Here is a 17,055-nt window from a genome sequence, read left to right on the forward strand (position 1 = left end):
GTTCGCTACGGGATTCTCAGGATGACTGTCTTTGTTGGTTTTCCAAACTGAAGTCAACATAGGTCATTACAAAAACGTCAATAGGAAAGTAGCGATCAAAAACAATGTTATCATATAAAATACTCGATCAAGTGAAGAACCGCACATTTTCTCACTTTTAACGAACAGTACTACGGTGCCGATGTAACAGTCCAAAGTTCCAGAACTGGTGTGACCAGGCCGCAGACAGCCGTGAACACTCCTCTGCCATTTATCTGTTAAATATGCACACTGCTCATTCCAATAAGTGCCCCAGAGTAGGGATTGAATACCTTGAATGCTATAATGAACCAGTGTGTGACATACCAGTAGTATCAGAAAATTTATGAACCAGAGGAATGGCATGCTAAAGAAGAAAGTTATCTAACTCCTCATCTACTTCCGCCAATATTCAGGCAGGCTATTACACTCGGTACAACCGGGCGAGTTGATCGTATGGTTAGGGGCGTGCAGCTGTAAGCTTGCATCTGGGAGATAGTGATTCAAACCCCACTGTCGGCAACCCTGCAGATGGTGTTCCGTGGCTTCCCATTTTCACACCAGGCAAATGCTGGGGCTGTACCTTAATTGCGGCCAAGGCCGTTTCGTTCACACTCCTAGTCCTTTCTTATCCCATTGTCGCCATAAGACTTATCTGGTCGGTGCGATGTAGGTAAAGCAAATTTTTGATGATGATGATGATGCTTGTAGGTTAAAGGGGCCTAACATCGAGGTCATTGGCCCAAGCAAATTTTTAAGAACATATTCGGTATGCAGCAGTAATCTTATCTATCGTAGATGAGTGGCAACAGAAGAAACAAAGCAAATCATAACAAACAATGGTCAATGTAATGTTATTGTTGATCAATTTTATAAGCTATATTGTAGGCCTTCTCATTTAGTTTTCTTTTGACTGTGTGATATTAGGGCATATTATAAAATTATTTACAGCGTAGAATGTAGTTCTTTTTTCTCCGACTTTACATACCGGTTTTTATTAAATTCTGTGTACCCATTTTCTCGTGACTTGGCGCTGATGCAGACTTGGTAACGAAATTCCACATTCATGAATATCTCTGGGATCATAGCTGGTATGGTAAAATGTATAAGATAAATGATCAGAAATTTAAAATAACCTTACTCCTTGTGGGTGGGGTTAACTTCCAATAAGTAACCAGGGGAACCTGACCCCTACAGAGCGCGTCCCCAGGTGGCGGATAGGGGGCCCCTACAGTATGTAGGGCTGGTTGAAATAACCAATACAAGCCGAGGACCAACAGGTAGCCCAATTCCTGGGGGTTTTAAAATACTGGGACACCCTCTCTCCAGGGGTCATAAATATGGAGGGCCCTTGCCCTGGGTTAAGGGTGAAGACCTCAACGGCATCTACGGTGGAGAAAATGGACTTCGGTACGGTGGAGATGGCGGAAGAGGCAACCCATCCTTCTGGGGTGTACAGATGGAACCTACTGCCTTGTAGGACGAGGAAGGCATCCTCAAAGGCTAAGGGAGTAAACCCTGAAAGAAAATCCTCTTATGCATTAGGCCTAACAAGTCAGCAGGAGAGTATTGAGTACAGTCGCTTTCAATAAGAAAAAGAGCCTCGGAAAGGATATTATAGACCGGACTGACACGTCCTCTCAGACAATTGTAAAGTATGATGACTGTAAGGCTGATGATATACAAAGTTCTGGAAGGAAACCCCAAATAAAAAAGAGACCCAAATACCGAATTGGAACTATGAACATTCTATCATTAACTGGAAAGTTAGAAGAACTCCTAGACATGATGGATAGAAGAAAAATATCAATATTGGGATTAAGTGAGACCAAATGGAAAGGGATTGGAAGTAAGACACTTCATGGAGGTTATAAATTATACTGGAGTGGACAGGATAAGGTAGTGAAAAATGGTGTTGGATTCTTAATTGACGAAGGGACTGATGCTACAGCTGTTATCTGCAAAAGTGATAGAATCATTAAAATGTTCATGAAACTGGAGAACACTAAGTACACCATCATACAAGTGTATGGCCCACAGACAGGCTGCAGTGAGGAAGACAAAGATAAATTTTGGCAAGACCTGGAAGAAACAGTTAATGAGGAAAATATTATTATTGGAGATCTAAATGCGCAAGTTGGGGTAGACAGACTTGGGTACGAGAACATCATTGGTCCACATGGATTTGGACAAAGGAACCCAGAAGGAGAACAACTATTAGATCTGTGCAGAAGAAATGATCTTATAATCAAAAATACATACATACATACATACATTATCATTATAGACTGTTATGCCTTTCAGCGTTCAGTCTGCAAGCCTCTGAGAATTTACTAAACGTCGCCACAATCCTCGATTTGCAACTAGTGTTGTGGCCTCATTTAGTTCTATACCTCTTATCTTTAAATCGTTAGAAACAGAGTCTAACCATCGTCGTCTTGGTCTCCCTCTACTTCTCTTACCCTCCATAACAGAGTCCATTATTCTCCTAGGTAACCTATCCTCCTCCATTCGCCTCACATGACCCCACCACCGAAGCCGGTTTATGCGTACAGCTTCATCCATCGAGTTCATTCCTAAATTAGCCTTTATCTCCTCATTCCGAGTTCCCTCCTGCCATTGTTCCCACCTGTTTGTACCAGCAATCATTCTTGCTACTTTCATGTCTGTTACTTCTAACTTATGAATAAGATATCCTGAGTCCACCCAGCTTTCGCTCCCATAAAGCAAAGTTGGTCTGAAAACAGACCGATGTAAAGATAGTTTTGTCTGGGAGCTGACTTCCTTCTTACAGAATACTGCTGATCGCAACTGCGAGCTCACTGTATTAGCTTTACTACACCTTGATTCAATCTCACTTACTATATTACCATCCTGGGAAAACACACAACCTAAATACTTGAAATTATCGACCTGTTCTAGCTTTGTATCACCAATCTGACATTCAATTCTGTTGGATTTCTTACCTACTGACATCAATTTAGTCTTCGAGAGGCTAATTTTCATACCATACTCATTGCACCTATTTTCAAGTTCCAAGATGTTAGACTGCAGGCTTTCGGCACAGTCTGCCATTAAGACCAAGTCATCAGCATAGGCCAGGCTGCTTACTACATTTCCACCTAACTGAATCCCTCCCTGCCATTTTATATCTTTCAGCATATGATCCATGTAAACTACAAACAGCAAAGGTGAAAGATTACAGCCTTGTCTAACTCCTGTAAGTACCCTGAACCAAGAACTCATTCTACCATCAATTCTCACTGAAGCCCAATTGTCAACATAAATGCCTTTGATTGATTTTAATAATCTACCTTTAATTCCATAGTCCCCCAGTATAGCGAACATCTTTTCCCTCGGTACCCTGTCATATGCTTTCTCTAGATCTACGAAACATAAACACAACTGCCTATTCCTCTCGTAGCATTTTTCAATTACCTGGCGCATACTGAAAATCTGATCCTGACAGCCTCTCTGTGGTCTGAAACCACACTGGTTTTCATCCAACTTCCTCTCAACGACTGATCGCACCCTCCCTTCCAAGATGCCTGTGAATACTTTGCCTGGTATACTAATCAATGAGATACCTCGATAGTTGTTGCAATCCTTCCTGTTCCCTTGCTTATAGATAGGTGCAATTACTGCTTTTGTCCAATCTGAAGGTACCTTACCAACACTCCACGCTAATTCGACTACTCTATGAAGCCATTTCATCCCTGCCTTCCCACTATACTTCACCATTTCAGGTCTAATTTCATCTATTCCTGCTGCCTTATGACAATGGAGTTTATTTACTATCCTTTCCACTTCCTCAAGCATAATTTCACCAACATCATTTTCCTCCTCCCCATGAGCTTGACTGTTTGCAACACCACCATGATGATTTCCTTTTACATTGAGAAGATGTTCAAAATATTCCCTCCACCTCTCCAGTGATTCCCTGGGATCTGTTATGAGTTCACCTGAATTACTCAAAACACTGTTCATTTCCTTTTTCCCTCCCTTCCTAAGATTCTTTATTACTGTCCAGAAAGGTTTCCCTGCTGCTTGACCTAGCCTTTCCAGGTTATTGCCAAAATCTTCCCACGACTTCTTTTTGGATTCAACAACTATTTGTTTCGCTCTGTTTCTTTCATCTACGTACAAATCCCTGTCTGCCTCAGCCCTTGTTTGGAGCCATTTCTGATAAGCCTTCTTTTTACGTTTACAGGCTGCTCTCACTTCATCATTCCACCAAGATGTTCGCCTTTTCCCATCTTTACACACAGTTGTTCCTAGGCATTCCCTTGCTGTTTCTACTATAGCATCCCTGTATGCCACCCATTCACTTTCTATATCCTGAACCTGCTTACTGTCCACTGTTCGAAACTTCTCACTAATCATATCCATGTATTTCTGTCTAATTTCCTCATCCTGGAGATTTTCTACCCTTATTCGTTTGCAGACAGATTTCACTTTCTCTACCCTAGGCCTAGAGATACTTAGTTCACTACAGATCAGATAATGGTCTGTATCAACGAAAAATCCCCGAAAAACTCGTACATTCCTAAAAGATTTCCTGAATTCAAAGTCTGTTAAGATATAGTCTATTATGGATCTGGTACCCCTAGCCTCCCATGTGTAGCGGTGAATAGCCTTATGCTTGAAGAATGTATTTGTAACAGCTAAACCCATACTAGCACAGAAGTCCAGCAAACGCTTCCCATTCCCATTAGCTTCCATATCTTCCCCACATTTACCAATCACCCTTTCGTATCCTTCAGTTCTATTGCCAACTCTCGCATTGAAATCGCCCATTAGCACTGTTCTATCCTTGCTGTTGACCCTGACCACGATGTCACTCAATGCTTCATAAAACTTGTCAACTTCATCCTCATCTGCACCCTCACATGGTGAATACACGGACACAATTCTTGTCCTAATTCCTCCCACTGACAAATCTACCCACATCATTCGCTCACTTACGTGCCTAACAGAAACTATGTTGCGTGCAATGGTATTCCTGATAAAGAGCCCTACCCCAGCCTCTGCCCTTCCCTTTCTAACACCCGTCAAGTACACTTTATAATCTCCTATCTCTTCCTCCTTATCTCCCCTTACCCGAATATCACTTACTCCTAGCACATCCAGATGCATCCTCTTTGCTGACTCAGCAAGTTCTACCTTCTTTCTTCCATAAGCCCCATTAATATTGATAGCTCCCCATTGAATTCCATTTCGTTCGCCAAGTTGTTTCCAAGGAGTCCCTCGCCTGTCAAATGGGAGTGGGACTCCATTACTCCCATAGGTCCGAGGCTTGCTTAAAGTGTTCTGAGCTCGGTAAATTCATGAAGCAGGATGCTGCCCTACTTGCACATAGTCCAAGTGAGGATCTCTCCTCTAACGGGTTATGGACCACCGGTGAATTGTGTAGTCCTGGCCGCCTGAGCACAAGGAGGGCCACGACTCAGAATATGTCCGAGATGCCCACTCCCATTCCATAGCAACTGGTATCCCGACTCTCAGGACCACTTACTAGGCCACTCAGCCGTTGCCCATGGTTCACGAACTAGGACGTGACTACAGTAACCCACAAACATGAACCATATCAAATACATTCTTCAAAAAAAATAGACAGTCACAGAATGACAAAGTACAGTTGGGATGGCCAGTATAGAACATTGATTGACTACATAATCACAAATAAAGATGGTGGCAGGTACACCACAGATGTAAAGGTCATCCCTAGTGAAAGCATGGACAGTGACCACAGATTGTTGGTAGTAGACTTCAGACATAAGACAAATGAAACGCAGAAACTTATTACGAAAAAACCAAGGGTTAAAACTTGGAAGTTGCAAGAAATCCAAATAAAGGAAGAATACAAACTAAGGATTCAACAGAGTTTGCCGAAGTGTGAAGTAACCAGCGTTAATGAAGAGTGCCTTCAAAGACACCTTTGTGGGAGAAGCTAAAAACCTATGTGGAGTTACAAGTTCTATCAAAAGAAAAAAGGAGACACCATGGTGGAATGATAGAGTGAAAACAGCGGTGAAAGAAAGAAACCAAATAAAGAAGGCACTGGACAAGGAAAAACTAAAACAGGGACAAGAACAAACTGAACAAGAAATACAAAGACTTCAAGGAGTATACAGGAACAAGAAACTTGCTGTAAAGAACAATTTAAGGGAAGAAAAAGAGAAGAAATGGAATGAGTTTGCAGACAAACTGGAAGAGGACAGTAGAGGAAATATGAAATTGCTATACAGAGTAGTGAAAAACAATCGAAGGGATCAAGAGACCATAAAAGCAATAGAACATGATGATGGAACTCTGGCACAAGAAGAGGGAGAAATTAAACAAGAACTCAAGATCTATTTCGAAAAGCTTCTGAATGGAGGTACAGAAAAGATAACAACGGATAGAAGAGAGCCAAGTCGAGGAACCATAATTGAACCACCAATTACATGGCTTGAGGTTGAAAATGCGCTCAAGAGCTTGAAGAAAGGAAAGGCAGTGGGCATAGATGAACTAAGTGCAGATATTCTGAAAGCAGCGGGAATTCCAGGAATCCAATGGCCCTACAGACTGCTCAACAAGATATGGGAGGAAAATACTATCCCTGAGGACTGGAAGATGGGCATCATTGTACCTCTGTTCAAGAAAGGAAGCTGACAAAAATCTAGTAATTACCGTGGTATCACACTACTGTCTTATGTCCTGAAAATATTGGAAAAAATAATAGAGACCAGAATCAGAGATATTATTGAACCAATTTTGGAAGAAGAACAGTATGGTTTCAGACCAGGAAGGTCAACTACACACCTTATATTTGCAATTAGGATGCTAATGGAAAAATACTGGGAGAAGAACAAGCCTTTATTTCTAATATTTTTGGACATTGAGAAAGTATACGATAGTGTATCAAGGGAAAGAATTTGGCAATGCATGAAAGAACTTCAAGTGCCAGACAGCCTCATAGACAAAGTGAAAATGTTGTGTAGTGGGAACAGAAGCTGTATTCAAGTAGGATGTGGTTTGTCGGACTGGTTTGAGACAAAGAGAGGAGTGCAGCAGGGCAGCTCATTGTCACTACTTCTATTTATTATTGTAATGGATGTAGTAATGAAATCTATTAAAAGGAAAGAACATGGAGATATCAAAGCCTTCACATTTGCAGATGTTTCTGCGATCTGGAGTGACTCAGAAGAGGAATTGGGAGAGAGAATACAAAGCTGGAATGAGGAGTTTAAGAAATATGGTTTAAACATCAGCAAGACCAAGACGGTGGTGATGAAAGTGTATGGGGAAGGAGCGGAATCAATAGTCATGTTAAATGAAGCTCAACTGGACAGCGTTCCAGTTTTCAAATACTTGGGTAGCATTATATCAAATGACAACCTAGCAAAACATGAGGTGAACAATCGAATCAATAAGGCAACACAATTTTACTACCAGGTAAGACACCTGCTGTGGGATGAGCAAATAACCATGAAGATTGTTGGTTACAAGGATAATGTCGAGATAGAGGAGGAGACTAAGGCCAAAGAAGTAATAAAATTTACATATGATAACAATGACATTTACAATAAGATACAAAAGTTGAAAACTAGAAAAGCGGCTGGAATTGATCAGATTTCTGGGGATATACTAAAGACAATGGGTTGGGATATAGTACCATATCTGAAGTACTTATTTGATTATTGTTTGGTTGGAGAAGCTATACCAGATGAATGGAGAGTTGCTATAGTAGCCCCTGTGTATAAAGGAAAGGGTGATAGACATAAAGCTGAAAATTACAGGCCAGTAAGTTTGACATGCATTGTATGTAAGGTTTGGGAAGGCATTCTTTCTGATTATATTAGACATGTTTGTGAAATTAATAACTGGTTCGATAGAAGGCAATTCGGTTTTAGGAAAGGTTATTTCACTGAAGCTCAACTTGTAGGATTCCAGCAAGATATAGCAGATATCTTGGATTCTGGAGGTCAAATGGACTGTATCGCGATTGACCTGTCTAAAGCATTTGATAGGGTGGATCATGGGAGACTACTGGCAAAAATGGGTGCAATTGGACTAGACAAAAAAGTGACTGAATGGGTTGCTATATTTCTAGAAAATAGATCTCAGAGAATTAGAGTAGGTGAAGCTTTATCTGACCCTATAATAATTAAGAGGGGAATTCCTCAAGGCAGTATTATCGGACCTTTATGTTTTCTAATATATATAAATGATATGAGTATAGGAGTGGAATCGGAGGTAAGGCTTTTTGCGGATGATGTTATTCTCTATAGAGTGATAAATAAGTTACAAGATTGTGAGCAACTGCAACGTTTTAATTACTGCGTTGATGGGGTGAAAGTTCCTTTTGGGGATCATTGTAAGTATCTAGGTGTTAATATAAGGAAAGATCTTCATTGGGGTAATCACATAAACGGGATTGTAAATAAAGGGTACAGATCTCTGCACATGGTTATGAGGGTGTTTAGGGGTTGTAGTAAGGATGTAAAGGAGAGTGCATATAAGTCTCTGGTAAGACCCCAACTAGAGTATGGTTCCAGTGTATGGGACCCTCACCAGGATTACCTGATTCAAGAACTGGAAAAAATCCAAGGAAAAGCAGCTCGATTTGTTCTGGGTGATTTCCGACAAAAGAGTAGTGTTACAAAAATGTTGCAATGTTTGGGTTGGGAAGAATTGAGAGAAAGAAGAAGAGCTGCTCGACTAAGTGGTATGTTCCGAGCTGTCAGCGGAGAGATGGCGTGGATTGACATTAATAGACGAATAAGTTTGAATGGCGTTTATAAAAGTAGGAAAGATCACAATATGAAGATAAGGTTGGAATTCAAGAGGACAAACTGGGGCAAATATTCATTTATAGGAAGGGGAGTTAGGGATTGGAATAACTTACCGAGGGAGATGTTCAATAAATTTCCAATTTCTTTGAAATCATTTAGGAAAAGGCTAGGAAAGCAACAGATAGGGAATCTGCCACCTGGGTGACTGCCCTAAATGCAGATCAGTATTGGATTGATTGATTGATTGATTGATTGATTGATTGATTGATTGATTGATTGATTGATTGATTGATTGATTGATTGATTGATTGATTGATTGATTGATTGAACAAAAATGACATTGTACAAGTCCTATTATACACCAATTCTTGCATACAGTCTCGAAACCACAACACTGACCAATAGAGATAATTCTAAACTTCAGCCAGCTGAAATGAAATTCCTTTGCACTGTGATCCAGAAAACCAAGAAAGACAAGATTAGAAATGAGAAAATTAGAGAAGAAGTAGGAATAGATGATTCTCTCCTCATTAAGATTCAGATATCAAGACTGAAGTGGTTTGGTCACATGAAGAGGATGCCAGTAAACAGAACTGCAAGGAAGGAATTTGACAGAAAGGTAGAAGGAAGACGACCCGTGGGAAGGCAACGAAGGAAATGGATAGATTTAGTTAAGAGCGATGTACTGCTGAGAGGTCATGATTGGGACAAGTTGGTGGAGGAAGAATGGTACAAGGACAGGATGAGATGGAGGAGGCTCATATACCACACCTGGGAAACTGGAGATGGTTTAGGATGGTGATGATGATGATAACTTTAGTTATGTAGCATTTATGGATACGACCGCTAATAACAAATATTTGAGAAATATTTTTTCCTTCCCCTAAACTACCATTTCACTCAGCGTGAATAAAATTATTTATGGCCTAGATTGTAGAGACTTATTTCCTGACTTTGCATACCGATTTTCATTAAGATAAATTTTAGCCATTTTCTCGTGATGCATGTACAGACGGACAGACAGACAGACAGAAATTATGGGAAATTAGGGAAAATTAAAAAGTGCATTTCCTTGTTACTGTGGACATGACGGATACAGAAATACCATTCTTTTTTAAATTCTGAGCAATGTGCAGACAAAACTCTTATTTTATATATAGATAGGCTATATATATATATATATATATACAGAGCATGAGACTGTATTGAGTAGGATGCCATTATTTATTTCCGTCCTCATAACGCATTGTTGCGCTAATACCAATATAAATGGTCCGTTATTGGACATTATAAATTTTCCAGCTAACTCATTCCTGGTTGCCAGCGTTTCACCCCCGTGTGCTAGGCTGGGCTCTTCAGTTGGTACCTAGCACACCTACCAAGACGCTGGCTAGTGCATACCGTGGAGGCCACTGCGTAGGCTAATTGTAGCCACCGGCAGTGCCAATGCACTATGAGAGACCCTGTCTTACTCCTAAAAATTGATGCCTGCCTGGTGCTAATTCCTTGTTCTTAAAAGGAAATATGAAATACAATCCAAAAATAATAAGTCCTTTCGCTGTGTAACCACTTAAAATACGACATATCCTTTGTTTTATTACTCCGATTAGTACAGCCGTACGCTGAGCATACGGCCGGCAATCTTTTCACTTCTTAAAACTTACAAAATGAATTTGCCATGCAGAGTCTCCCTTTCACCTCAACTTATGTTCTCGCACCAACTCGCTTTGTTTTGACAACCGTTAACATGGCTGCCCTTTATCAACTTGCTTTCGCAGGGAGCGCTGATGTCAGGCATACAGTTCCTCTGTGTTATACTAGCTCGTTGGGCATGACTGTTAGGCCGACAGCAATGGTTTGCTTGTTATTGCACTGTACGAACACAGTTTTATAATAATAGAGCAAGTCAGACAAATCATTAATATCAGCATAACATAAAAGGCCGTTGGATGTTACTGGTTTATTGCATCACAACTGACTGTTGACTAATTATTATTATTATTATTATTATTATTAGAAAAGTGCACGAATGTGCATTACATAGATTATTGACCATATTAGTCTTTGCTATAACCACACAGAGATTTGTCATTGTTTTTACATCTTGTGATGTGATATATATCACAGAACTAATCACACAACGAGCATTCACAGTTTTCATTGGGATCATGATAAGACATATTTTATGGTGGTACCCGTGCACTGCTAGTTATATTATCACATATCTTAGCTTCTGGTTGGCGTTTGTCCAATTTCGATCCAACATAGCATCTGTACTGTAGAACTCTAGCGGAATTTCTTCTCTCTTCTTCCGTCTCTCCGCTAGGTGTGCTTCTACATTCTTTGTGGATGGTAATGGTAGTTTTATCCTCCGTCCTTCAATAAGGAAGGGTTCTCATGCTAGTTCGTATGTTAGGTGGGAACGCATGTATTTTGAGATTCCCATTATGGTTTTTAGGAATTTTGCTTTAACTCCTTCAGTGGTGGCCAGTTCTTTCTTTGTTAGTCTTTCCCATATCAAATGGATTCCATAGGTGAGTATTGGTAGGATCTTTGTGTCGAATAGGCTCATAGCTGTTTTTAATGATAACTGCTGTAAATTGTTGATGTCGTACATGGCTTTCATGGCTGCAATTGCTTTGTCTTTTATGTGTAGTCTGAACGTCCCAGTAGTCTGTAAGGTTATTCCCAGGTATTTGAATGAATTTACTATTTCCACTTTTCTGTCTTCGTATTCTACATTGTTGTTTGCTGCATTTTGTCCACCTTTCCGAAAAACCATGTGTTGAGTTTTTGTCCAGTTTATTTTCAGAGTGTTATTTCTTACCCATTCAGCCAACGCTGAGAAGGCTCTTCCTTCTTTGTTGACCTTAGGACCATGTCATCTGCATATTTGTAGATCACTGCATCCTTCGCTCTTTTGCTGATTGCTGTTGTTACATCCGCTTTGGCAATATTGAATAATATGGGGCTGAGGGGGTCTCCTTGCAACACTCTATTATTTTTGGTGATTTCTGTAACATCTCCATTGGGTAAGGTTACCTTTGTTTTGCAGGTCACATCATCTATGGAGATCTGGTCGTATGCCAGAATATTTCGTATCATAATTGTAAGGGGGTTTTGATTTCCGATCATAATTTGGAGTTTTGACATTAGTTCTTCCCCAACTATTATGTTAAAGGCTTTTTGTATAGTCTATGAAGGCTGCATAAAATTTACCGTTGTAAAACCGCTGTGCTTCTTCTAAAATTGAGTAAGTTTTGAATTGCATGCAAGATTCCTCTTCCTCTTCTAAATCCAAATTGTTCCTCTGGCATTTTGGACTCTTCTTCTTCAACTATCCTGTTGGTTAGAATTCTTGTTAACAGCTTGAAGATATTGCTTTCCAGAGCGATTCCTCTGTATGAGTTTGGGTCGTTGAGTAATTTTGTAGAGATAGATAATTAGATTCCAGTAAATAATTTTTATACCTGAAAGGAAAGAGGTCACATAGTCCTAATCTATATGCGTATGAAACCAAGGGGAAAATTAACAGTACATACTGAATATGTACAATAGAATTCTGTGGTACTCAAATTTAGTCTATATTTTGAGTTGTCAACAGACTTTGAATAAACAGCAGACTACTAGACAGGGATGTTTTAAAGGCTAGAGATTTTTGTGTGAAGGAGTCTGCAATATTCATGTTGAAATTTAAATACTTGTCTTTGAAGTATTTATTGCATTGAATAAGGTAATTGCAAGCAATCTGTTTCTTAATTTCATCAAGAAAATAATTTGAATATCGATTATACATATAAATCTTGATAATTCTTTGTGTGTGTGTGTGTGTGTGTGTGTGTGTGTGTGTGTGTGTGTGTGTGTGTGTGTGTGTGTGTGTGTGTGTGTGTGTGTGTGTGTGTGTGTGTGTGTGTGTGGTAACCATGTACAATTGAACAGTTTTAGAAGACTGAGAAATATTTGAATGATACTGTACTTAGCACACACACAAAACGTTAATTTCTTTTATAAAAGTTTGATTTTTCCTTATATTGTACAGCTCCTGCTTCATTTTTCTCTTTTGTATCGATTTCTATACTGGAACTTAATTTGTTCATTTTACTTCCCAGTACAAAAGAATGTACAGTACTGATGAGTGGAAGACATTCAGCCAGCTCTGATGGGGATGGATACATACATTCAGTCTGCAAACCAGTCTGTGGAGTAGAATATAGGTTTTATTTATCAGTGAACATGAATACATGTAGTAGATTTCATCATATCTGAAAAGTTAATACAGAAGCAGTGCAACTCTGGATTCAAGACATCCAGCGGTAATTGTCAGTTTTCCTTTGTAACGTTACACGGGTGTATGTGGACTGTGAGGTAGTGTGAATTTGATCCCACAAATGCTGCAGATGTATCGTGCGTTGTTCTGGTTAGCGAGGGAGCCGACAATAGTTGAGAGCGAGGCCTCAGGTGAGTGCGGGCTTCAAGCTGCTTCTGTCCTCATTCCTCCTTCCAAACAACCTATGGCTCTTGCAGGGAGTATTGCCACTTGTTGGCAGCCCTGGTAGAGCTCTGTGCTATAGGATGCCTGGGTGGAGAAGTTGGGGCAGTGCATGATGTCAGCATTGTTACAACACAACCATAATTTTCCATTTATGATACTTCTCTACGTTCCTGTCTCCTTTCACAATTCTTCTGTAATCCTGTTCCATTCCACTTTCATTCTTTTTATATTGGCCTGGATCAAGTCTATCCACTTTCCTCTAGGTCTCCGTCTTGCTCTCTTTCGTCAAACTTAGTCTCGTTCCCTCCATTGTCTGTACGTGTCGAGACCATCTTAATTTATTCTTCTCAGTTCTGTCACTCAACTTTTCTACTTCAGTTCATCCTGATGTCTTCATTTCTCACTCTCTTTTGTCTTTGTCAGGTTGAGAAGGAATGCAAGGAAATGTGGGAAGTGTAGAATAAGGAGGAGGCCAGAGAAACAAAAGAAATTGACAAAGATAAAGGTGGCTACAGGTATTAAAAAACTAGAAACCCAGGACAAACACAAAAGAAGGAAAGGACCCAATGTCAATGCTTCTGAAATAGGTGAAAGATTAGCCTTAAGATTAAGTAATGGAAAGGAACAAACAAGTACAAACCAAATAAAATCTAGAAATGTATAGAAAGATGTTCCTTTCTTAAGTTTTCTAGCAGGTCAGGGGCTGAGAATAGATGAGGAGAGAGTCGGAGATTGTTCTTGTCTTTTATGGTTTTTGTTTCCCTCACCGACCTGTAATTGTGTTTGTCCTATTATGTTTTCCTTTTGATGATCCTATCTTCCTATATATTACTGATTTCCAAGACTGCAGTGATATCGGTAAGAAAGAAACCTTATAGGATTGAATGTCAGATTAGGAATACAAAACTAGAACAGGTGAATCATTTTAATTATTTAGAATGTGTATTCATCAGATGAAATACAAATTTGTAATTTTATTATTTTGAGAGTACAATATTAATATATCAAAGTATTAATATAAGGAACTATTGCAAACAACAAGGCAAGCAGATATGGTAGAATCCTAGCAGAATTGTTAAAAATCTTAGGTTATCATGCGAGTTGGTCGTGCAGTTAGGGGTGCGCGGCTGTGAGCTTGCATCTGGGAGATATTGGGTTCGATTCTCACTGTCGGCAGCCCTGAAGATGGTTTTCCAAGGTTTCCTATTTGCACACCAGTCAAATGCTGGGGCTGTACCTTAATTAACGTCATGGCTGCTTCAATCCAACTGCTAGGCCTTTCCTATCCCATCGTCGCCAAAAGATCTATCTGTGTCGGTGGGACGTAAAGCCACTAGCAAAAAAAATCTTAGGAGAGGATGCTGTGGAAGTAGTTTCATTCAATATATCAGCAGATATGGAAAACCCAGCAGTGGCCAATAGTTTCAGTTTACATATAAGATCTAGAGCAGTGGCGGCCACTAGAGCTATGAATGAAATCAGAAACGTCACACAACTATCGATTAGCACAGCTATGGACCTGTTTAGGTTAAAGATACTACCTGTTCTGATGTATGGCCTAGAATTAGTGGGAGAATACCTCACGTACAAACAGCTGGAAGAATTGGAGCGAGTAAAGCCTAGATACCTGAAGAGAATTTTAGGAGTCCCGCAGAATGCAAGATCAAGGCTAGTGTATGAGCTTACCAGGGAGACCTTCCTAATAGAGAATCTGAGATGCGAGCTCATACTTCCAGCTAGTACCAGCTTCAAACAGTTTATACAAGATCTGCATGAGAAGAAAAACAACATACCGGAGGACTTCTATGCAACATCTGCTATGCAAGGCAGGACCTGGATGGAAGCTAATCATGATATGCGACATGTGACGACGAGGTTGGCGATCCATTTCACGAACCAAATAACGATTTTGTATGTGAGTTGTGCTTGGAATTCTGTGATAGATACCATATTGTAAAATGCAGGAATAGACAGAAATCCATCGTAGCTTATAGCAAAGAAAAGTAATGTGTATGTAATGTAAATGTAATGTAATGGTATTCTGCACGGCATGTGCGCGTTTCCAATAATAATAAAAAGCCTTTGATTCAGTACCAAGATCTGCTATGTGGAAAGTATTGAGACATTTTGGATGTCCTGAATGTTCATGATGGCATGTCTGGACAGGTTTAATGGTAACGCAGTATCAGATTTGTTCCCAATCACTTGTGGATTGAAACAAGGCTGTGTGATTGTTCCTACACTCTTTGCACTGTACATGGCTGCCATGCTGCATGAATCATCTGCAAACAACTTAGGCATGGAGATTAAATTTCCTTTTGATGAAGGCCTTTTCAATCTGGCAAGACTTCGGTCACAAAGACGTACTCTGGTTACCTGGGTGACAGAACTGCAGTATGCCGATGACACTGCATCTCCTGCTCTTTTAACACCTGCAGAACTATAACAGTCAATCAACTGCTTTAAACCTGCATGTGATCGCTTTAGTATTGCCATTAATGAAAAAAAAAAAAAACAACAACAAAGGTACTTGCACAACCTGCCCCAGGATTAACACTTCCTGAGTTCAGTATTTCCATCTTAAACACAACACTAGAATAGGTTGATCACTTTTCATATCTTGGAAGCATCTTGTCTAAACGGTGTACCTGTGAACAAGACGTTGATAAAAGAATTGGGGCTGCTCATGCAGCATTCGAACGGTTAATGCACAGAGTCTTCACGAATAATGACCTAACTCATGGTGTACAAAGCTGTTGTCATTTCCATGCTGCTGTATGGCTGTGAAACTTGGACACTATCGCCGTGATATCAAAAAACTTGAGCGCTTCCACCAACAGAAAATGAGATTCATCTTGAATATTAAGTGGGAGGACTATGTGACCAACACGGCAGTTCTCGACAAAGCGCAGCTAAATGGCATTGGGGCAATAATCATCGCTCATCAGCTGAGATGGTTAGGCCATGTTCACCGCATGGGTGATACCAGGCTTCCCCGCCAAATTCTTTATGGTGAACTTTGCTCTGGCAGTAGACCTCATGGACCCCTCTTAAGCGTTTTAAGGGCCAGCTGAAACACATCATGAAGACAACTGGTATAGATATACAGACATGGGAAGAATGTGCTGTGGACCGCTCACTGTGGCGGAACACTACATCCACCGCTGTCAACTTGTTTGAAAGAGAACGCCACAGACATCAAGAGGGCTAGCAACAAGCAAGGAAACTCCATCAATTACAACCCCGCCCTCGTCCATTTATTCAGTGTGATTTGTGTGGGCGTTTTATACCAGGATTGATCTGTTTAGTCATTGTAAACACATCCATAAACTGAGTTGAACTGGTCAATATATACAGGAAGAAGTTATATATACTCGGATGGAGTTACAGCCAATAACAATAGCATATTATGAGGAATGCCAAGTTAGATGAGGAAGAGCTAAGTGTCTCCTACTGAAGGCGGAAGGAAAAAATACAAAGTCTGGACTAATGTTGAATGTCAAGAAAACTAAAGTCATGATAACTAAACCTATCACTTCCTGGCATATAGAGAAAGAAACAATGGCCAGGTAGTTCCTTCTTTCATCAACAGACCTCTGCTGATAGTGACTGGAGTCATGTTCTTTGGTAGAAAGGCAGTGGCCAATCTCAACTGTGTTTTCAAGAGTGGAGACATTACTTCAAGAACAATGATCCATATAGTAGAGTCTTTGTCTTCCCAGTAGAGATGTACGGGAGCGAGACTTGGACAATAAGAAGGGCCGAACA

The 17,055-nt window shown here is 40.2% G+C and overlaps 1 protein-coding gene across 2 annotated transcripts in view; it reads left to right on the forward strand.

Moving 5' to 3' along the window:
• LOC136881268 (DNA-dependent metalloprotease dvc-1) overlaps positions 1 to 17,055 on the forward strand; it is a 47,705-nt gene that overhangs the window by 1,864 nt on the left and 28,786 nt on the right. The gene's annotated exons all lie outside the window — the stretch shown is intronic.

Source organism: Anabrus simplex, chromosome 9, assembly GCF_040414725.1.
Source record: "Anabrus simplex isolate iqAnaSimp1 chromosome 9, ASM4041472v1, whole genome shotgun sequence".
Lineage (NCBI taxonomy): Eukaryota > Metazoa > Arthropoda > Insecta > Orthoptera > Tettigoniidae > Anabrus > Anabrus simplex.